Source organism: Triticum aestivum, chromosome 4B (assembly GCF_018294505.1).
Source record: "Triticum aestivum cultivar Chinese Spring chromosome 4B, IWGSC CS RefSeq v2.1, whole genome shotgun sequence".
NCBI lineage: Eukaryota > Viridiplantae > Streptophyta > Magnoliopsida > Poales > Poaceae > Triticum > Triticum aestivum.
The window spans coordinates 511,388,346-511,396,673 of NC_057804.1; positions in this window are offsets into that span (position 1 = coordinate 511,388,346).

Here is an 8,328-nt window from a genome sequence, read left to right on the forward strand (position 1 = left end):
TTGAAGACTATCAAACTCATATGCTTCTCTCCCTTTTGGCAGTAATGACCAAAAAGGTTTGAAGACATAGAGCATCTACTCGTCATCATGAGGAGTAGGTGAAGCAGCAGGGTTGTCATTATTGGTTGGCGGTGGAGACGAACTTGGTGCAGTGTCGATGCGTGCAGAAGTAGGAGGTGGTAAAGTAGCATTGTCTTCATCATCGATCACGTTGGCATTCACAGTTTCCGCGGAGGAAGAATAGTCAGAGTCTTCAAGGGATGGAGTTCGACGTAGGACAGCATTCCGTGGAGGAGTGGAGTCAAACTTGAATCTTTCAGTGAAGCCATCGTCTTGAAGATCTGCTTCGGCACTGAGCAATGTCAAACTCTTCCATGATCGCCGACAGGTTTCGTGAGTGACAAATGCATTCTTGGTGGCAAGATTTCGAATGTGATTTACGTCCACCAAGAGGCTTTGCATCTGTCGCTTGAGCCAAAAGTGATGCTTGTCTTGTTTCTGATGCAGTGCCACAAGAAGTTCTCGGTCATTTAGGACCCGAGAGCGCTTCTTTGGCCTTTGAGCAATTGTCCTCTCAGTAGCTTCAGTTGGTGCACGATGAGGCAGACAAGTGTTTCCAGCCATCGGATAGACATGAGTTACAGCTTGGACTCCTTCGATAGGCTGAGTGAAGCTTTGGTGGTCAGCATTTTGAAGACAAAGAGGCTTCTTGGCAGGCTCAGGGTATATGGCTTCAACAGACATATCAACCTCTGGTAGAAAGATCACATGATTGCGAGCAGAGGGCTGATAGTTGATAGCAGAGTGTAGCTTGATGAGGCGCATGACCCATGGAGCATAGAATTTCAGACCAAAAAGGTCAGATCCAGATGCAGCCAGTTGCCGGAGGAAGAAATCTTGTGCATTGAAGCTGATGCCATTGAGGATGTAAAAGACCAATGTCTTCATGGCTCCTTCAAGTTTTGCAGCTGATGTATGCCCTTTGATAGGCCATAGAGTCCGCCTTATGATGTGATAAATTGTGCGCGGCAGATACTCAAGGTCATCAACAAAGAACTCCTTTGGGTATTCAGCATCATGTGGCAATGGCTTCATCATGCTCAACATCTGACTCATGTTGGGTTCTGGCTTATGGAAGATGCTCTCTTGTGCATTGCGGTAGTTTTGACAACCAGGTTCGTACAGCTCTCTGGGAGTGGATAACCCTGTAAGCTCAATGATGTCAAGAGCTTTGGCTTCATGATGAACATTTCCTGTCATCCACTCGAGAATCCATGTTTTTGTATCCCTGTTGTAGCCGCGAATATGGAGGGTAGCATAGAATTGAAGCAGAAGTTCCTCATTCCAATGTTCTTTGTCTGTCACAAAGCTGAGCAGACCAGCATCACGAAAGCAGTCAAGTGCTTCTTCTAAGCATGGCAGTCCAGCAATGGCTTCAGTGTCGAGGCGCATGAGGGAAAATGTGCCCTTGATCATACAGAACACAGGAGTAATAGCTTCGCTGCTGATGACTCCAAAAACGATCAGATGATATTCTTGGCCTTGAGTAGGGGTTCTTTGCGCTATCAAAGAAGGTGTTGTGGCTTTTGAAGCCATTTGCATTGAAGGACCCTGTAGAAGTGGCAGTACCTGTAAACCTTGGCAGTCTTGGCTTTGGTTTCTGGACCTGAGGCCTATGCTCAATGTAATAATCAAACTGAGGACCAGAGACATGAGGCGGAGGAACCAGAACGGGCCATCTGACAGTGATTAGCTGGCCATGGTTGTATGCTTGCTCAATTGTATGGGGCCATGGTGGCGGAACAGGAGCAGTGGCAATAACAGTGGCTTCAGGCTGCACAACAGAAGCTTCAGGAGCAGTTGCAGCATTGACTTCTGGCATGTTGCTTGGGGCAGGCTCCACATTAGCTTCAGCCATGACTACGTCATAGGCTTCATTTGTGTTGGTGGTGGCAGCCTCAACGTTTTCAACCTCCACTTGTTGAGCTGGAGGGTCTGGCACAGGCACGTTCACTTCAGGAACAACTTCTTCAGTGATGGGGGGAGTAGGGACACGTTCTTCTTGATGTTTGTCATCGGCTGATGCAGCCGGATTGTCTTCAGCAGCTTGGGCTTCAGACATGGAGACATTCACAGTTGGAGTGGCTTCTGAAAACACTTGACGTGCAACAGATTGGTGGTGCACTTCTCCTTCTGGAACACTCGGAAGAGGGACTTGAGGCCTTGGTCCTTTGCGAAGCCTTTGTAATACAGGCGACGCCTTTGGAGATGGAGTTGGCTGGGCCTCATCCTCTTCAACTTGCACAGATAGTGTGACTTGTTGTTGTTGGGGAGTACTGGGGGAGTCTTGTTGCTGCGGGCGATCAGCCCATGATGCATCCTGAGCAATTGGCGTCAGAGGACGACCAATGCTGATGATTTCGCTGTTCATGAGAACAGGCGATAATACCACGTTGTGTTCAATCTAAGGAAGAACTTCATCATCTTCAACATTGTCATGATGACCAATGTCTTCAGCAGCGATGGGATCAACTGCTGGAATCTCTTTAGCTTCATAAGCCTCTGTGGAAGCAGGCTCATGAACAATCATTCGTCGTTCTTGGTGTTCAGATGCACGGCAAACCACTGAGATAGGTTCAACAACTAAGGGCTCTGTGGGAGCAGCCCGATTCTTCTTGACCTTGCGCTTCTTCTTGGAGGGAGCAGCATCAGAGGCTTCTAAGGTTTTCCTTTTTTTGGCTTCAGCCTCTGCAGCCCTCGTCTTCTTCTATTCTGAAGCGGTTAACATGGCCTTTGGCTTCAAGCCAGTCATGCTGCTTGGGAAGACTATGCGAGGTTCATCCTGCCTCGAAGGTGCAGGTTGGACAGTTGATAGCTTCTTCTTCTTTGCAGCCATCCTGGGGTCGATGCCAGGACGACCAAGAGCCTTGCGCTTCTCAGCCTCATTGTAGGCTAGCACACACTTGTCAGCCAGATTCTTCATGCGCTCTCGAGAGCCTCGAGCTTCTTCACGCTTCTTGTGAAAGGCTTCTTTGAGCTCATCCAGCATGATCTTGAAGTTTTTGACATCTTGCACGTTGAGCGTGGCCACATGCTTCTTGAACTGAGCCTTTTCATAGTCAATCTTGTGCTTCAGTTCGACGATGCACTGAGCAATAGCTAGCTCAGAAGCAATAGCGCCATTGAAGGAGACACTGAGGCCAATGGGAAGTTGCAAATCATCAAAGCTGAGATTTGGTGTGTCAAACCATTCATCAATGAAGTTATGGATGATTGCCACATCAAAGAGAGGCAAATTATTGAAGATCTTTGCTTCTTCCTTGCTCTTGATCAGTTGCTCAAGGGCATCATCTGCAAGATCGTCATCGCTAGACAGATCAATGTGCTCTTCACGCAGAATGGCAGCAGGAGTCAATGTATGATCAGTACTCTTGATGATTTTCTTTTTCTTCTCCGTCTTCTTGGAGATGCGGGAAAGATCTTCAGACTGCACACTATCTTCAGGAGGTGCAGTGGCCAGTGTCTTCACACGTGAAGCCTTTGGAGGTGTAGCTGATTGTGAAGCCTTAGTTTTCTTTGGCTTCTGTGGCCTTGGAGGAGGAGCTGGGGCTTCATCAGTATCAGCATCATTATCAGAATGATCCACTTTGGCACTTTGTACCAAGATGTATGAGATGAGGCCATCAAGGTTTGAAAAGGGGTCGGTTTCATTGGGTTCTGCATCACGTGAGCCATCATCACGGGGAGCAGAGGGACCAGGATTGAAATCTAATCCCCATGACTTCTTGTTTTCCTTTGCTGATGCCTTTGTGTGCTGGAAGTTGCGCTTGAAGAGATTATCGTCACGACACCAGAGCAATGATGTTGGGTCGGCATTTTCAGGCTGAGGTCCACGGACCATACAAGTATAGAATTCTTGTGCAATAGCTTCAGCTCTGTTCTTGGAGGGAAGGCCTCGATAGAGAATATCACCCTAAGGACTTTTGATAGCATTCTTCTCAGCGTACTCCTGGGTCACGAACTTGTACTTGAACCATTGTTCGGCCCAATATCGTCGAATCCATTGGATTCGGGTCTTGCGCTGATTATAATCCTCTTCAAGATCTGTCTTGTAGATTTCTATGAGGTCATCAGGCAAATCTTTTGATGTTCCCCCTCGACATTGTCTGCCACTGACGGTGTCCTGGACTAGGGGTACTCACCACGTCATCTCCCGATCAGTTGGATTGGGCCGAGGACCCCCATGGCCGTATACTCATGGGCCAGTCCGGACAGCTACCGCATACAAGGAAGAATCAACAAGACTTGCTGATCAAGACAAGGACTCCTCCCCCACCGGCGTATTCGGCTAGGACTCTTGTTATCCTAGGCCTCTGGTGCATTATATAAACAGGGGGCCAGGCTAGTCGATAGACATATACAACAACAATCATACCATAGGCTAGCTTCTAGGGTTTAGCCTCTACGATCTCGTGGTAGATCTACTCTTGTATTACCCATATCATCAATATTAATCAAGCAGGACGTAGGGTTTTACCTCCACCGAGAGGGCCCGAACCTGGGTAAAACATCGTGTCCCTTGCCTCCTGTTACCATTGATCCTAAGACGCACTGCTTGGGACCCCCTACCCGAGATCCGCCAGTTTTGACACCGACATTGGTGCTTTCATTGAGAGTTCCGCTGTGTGATCGGCGAAAGGATCAATGGCTCGACTGCAGGTCAACTGCGACGTCGGCTTCTTCGTCACCAGTTCGACTGGTCACCTTGGCTTGACCAAGGACTGCACCCTACCTCCGATCGTCATGTTCGGATGAGGGCCTTCGTCAACACCAACTCTGATCTCTATCAAGATCATGGAGGAGTTATCCATGGAGCCCGGGGGCTCAACGTCAACATTGCCCTCAGGCGACCGTGCTGTTTTTCTGGACAGCAAACTTGCATCCGCCATCACCGCCTCCTCGAGCGTCTCTTTGACGATTGCTTCGGTGGAATTGTACGGAATTAAGTCTACAACAACCCTGCAAAAATTTCGTCAAGTTCCGATGGAGGAATCTCCGGCGATCTCCGATATACCGGAGCCCTGTTGAATCTCGATGAGAATCCGGACGAGTTTAGGGCGTGGTATCCAGCGTCTAGCTCGGATGTCCTTTGGAGGATCCAACCGTTGATTTGCTGTGGAATTCCCTTATCTACCACCTGCCAAAACTTCAGCTCGATCCGACCGTCCAAACTCCGGGAAACTTCCGATTAGTGCATCACTTTTTGGATCTATTTTCTGCGCGAAAACGAATCCGACCCGAGTTTGTCTCTTTTATGAACGGGATTTCGGACATCCTTTTTGAAGGAAGTTTTGTATGGGGTATTGTGTTTGGTTCCCGAACACATCCCACTAACTTCAAGATCTTTTGAACATGATCTTCAACATCATGCCGGTATCAAACCAGTCCGGCAATATTGCTCCACGGCTGCCGACCTGCGCTAGACACGTCGTCACTTTGTTGAGCCAAACTCAACTTCTTCGGATCATCATCTTGGCAAGCCGAACAAGAGTCCGGCATCGCGAAGGATAAATCATCACCAACATCTCCGCCCCATGGATTACACGGAGCGGGCATACCTGTATCGCCACGCAGTCGCTTCATCAAGCTGGCATCAACCGCGTCACGACCTGCATCGGCAGGGCCGCACTATTGCTTCTTCAAGCTGGTGTCCATCACGCCGACCTACTTCGACATCTCGGCTGGACCGGGGGCTTCGCCATCTCTTCATCAACCTACTCCGGACACTTCGGCGTCACTAGCCGACCAGGCAATGGGTGCGCGGATCGAGTCCCAATTTTGGGAATCACCTTCCTTCGGATTGCTACAACAAATAAACCAGGTGCTATTAATCCCAATTTTTCCCAAGGAATTATTACTCTGGTTTGTCCATCATATGTACACAGGTCTATCAGATGGTGGCCGCATTATTGACGGTCGCATGATGGTTCGGTCAGTTTTCATACATAGTCCGGCGAACGCCGCATCCGAAACTCGAACCGACCTGTGAATCCAGGCTTTGCCACGCCTTTATTGCATTACGCCGACGACCTGCATCGACATCGACTTCGGCGCCAGGCCATATTTCTTTTATTACTCACTTTGCATAAATTATTTATTATGCAACGATTTTTTTATTATCTCTGGTTTGCACTATTTTTTGTGCACAGGAAATTGATCCAGCCGGACTATATCCTTTGACGTCACCTCGGCTGGACGGGGGGCTTCGTCAACACTTCATTACCCCATGCCAGGGACTTCGGCATCACTCTGCCGTCCTGCATTGACCGTGCTATGTCACCACTTCGAAGTGTCGAGCTCTTTGCTCCGCCACCTCGGGACCGGCTTGGGGGATGGAAACTTGTACCGCATCAAGCTCGGACCGCGTCGTCAATACTGAACACATTAACCAGCTAAGTTGCCTTCATGCTCAAAGTTTTAAATTTCTAACTTGTGTTCGGTTCGACCAAGCATTATACTTTTTTGGAAAAAAAGTTGCTTGTAAAAATTTTCCTTGTCCAAACTTTGTTTGCACATACTTGACGCGCTACCCGCGCTCATTATACCTGGGGGCTTCTTTAACAGAAGCTTATTAATTCGGCACATGTGTCAAACTTCTGCATGTACCTTTTATTCACAATTATATGCATCGATATGACTTAAGTTTTGGCCAAGCTGGGTTGCCTGGCTCATGTGCTTACCCCTACGTTCCCGATTGTTCGGCTAGGTGGTAAAGGGAGCACCTCTACGATTGTTACTGCCGGGTCAGCCGGATGTGTACCTCAGACTGGGTGAAGCCGAAAGCTAGCGTTCTTAAGGGAATACTCGGTCGGTGAACTAAAAGATTATTTCTTACCTATTTATTTACCTGCCCCTAGATGTTTTTCTGCTCTTTTCGCAGTCCGGACATGCACTTTAGGGCATGCCTCCCAAGGAAAGGAACCCCTAACGGAACTATTCTCCCTGGAAGATGTTTCTTACTAACCATGTAATATAACATAACTAGTTGGGCACTTGTCTGATAAAGCACTAATGACCCCTACGCCTGGTCTCCACGCATGCCCCGGTTTTTATAACCGCGAGGGTATTCGGACACACTTCGGACTATTGGGTCCAGAGGTTGAAGCGAAAAGGTCCGCTACGACAAACGATCTACAATCCGGCTAGAAGGCATTCTACATGTCACCTTACATTTTATAGTCAACTTTTACCCAAGTCGCTTGGAGGCTCTTATGTTTATTTGAGCCGTTTCATACTAAGTGTTTTTCTTCTTAGTCGTTGCAAAGTTAAAGCACAGCAGAAGCACTTTTTTTTCTAAAGTCCAATTTTCGGATTGGCACCGAACACTTGATCTTGTTCGGACGTCATGTTTTTACTGACGTTTTTTGGTTTTTGAAGCTTATGGCACTTTTAACTATTTGTGTGTTTTCAGCACAAGTCTCGCAGTGCAACGCTGGACACCTTTAGAGATCCGGCAAAAAACATTCTCGGATATTGCTCTATATGCATCAGCTTCGAATTGTGTCTTCGGTCAATAGTTGGGTTGCCCGGCTCCCGTGCTTGCCTCCTACGTTCCACTTTGTTCGGCTAGGTGTGCAAAGGGAGAACCACTGCGATTGTGCTTCCAGCTAGCATGGTCAAGCACCTCAGTGGAGAAAGCCAAAAACTGACTGTCACAATAGGTGTAAACTGGTCAGCGATCCGATGACTATATTAAATGACGGGCCATTCATTGGCCGAAGTGTTTCCGGCTTGACCTCGACTGTCGCCGAACACTATCGGGGGCTATTAACTGGCCTCCCAAACTAAATCCTCGATATTTTGCTCTTAATTGGAGCAGAGGTTTCATGATCATGCTTAGCATGACAACCCAAAGAAAGGAACCGATAGCGGGACTATTTTCTCTGGAAGACATTTCTTCTGTTAAACAGTAATATAACATGTCTTTCCGCGTACCTTTGTTTATAAAACCATATGGCCAGATTGCCTTGTTTGTTGTAAATCTTTGCCCTCATAAATGCTTTATAAAGTAGGACAAACACTCCTCGGCTATTGGCCGAGGAGGTGGAAGCCGATGGTCGGTCAACAAAGTTTTGTACAATGCGGATCCGAGCATTAATGACGTAAAGTACTTGGATACATAGAGTCATTACACATAATTTGTGATTTTACTATGGATATCGATCCTTAATTCGGCCTCCCGTGCCCGCATTAAGGCTCGGGGGCTACTAGGCTTCGGGCTTATTATTTATAAATATTAAAGGGGCACATTGATCCCCTGATCTGGTG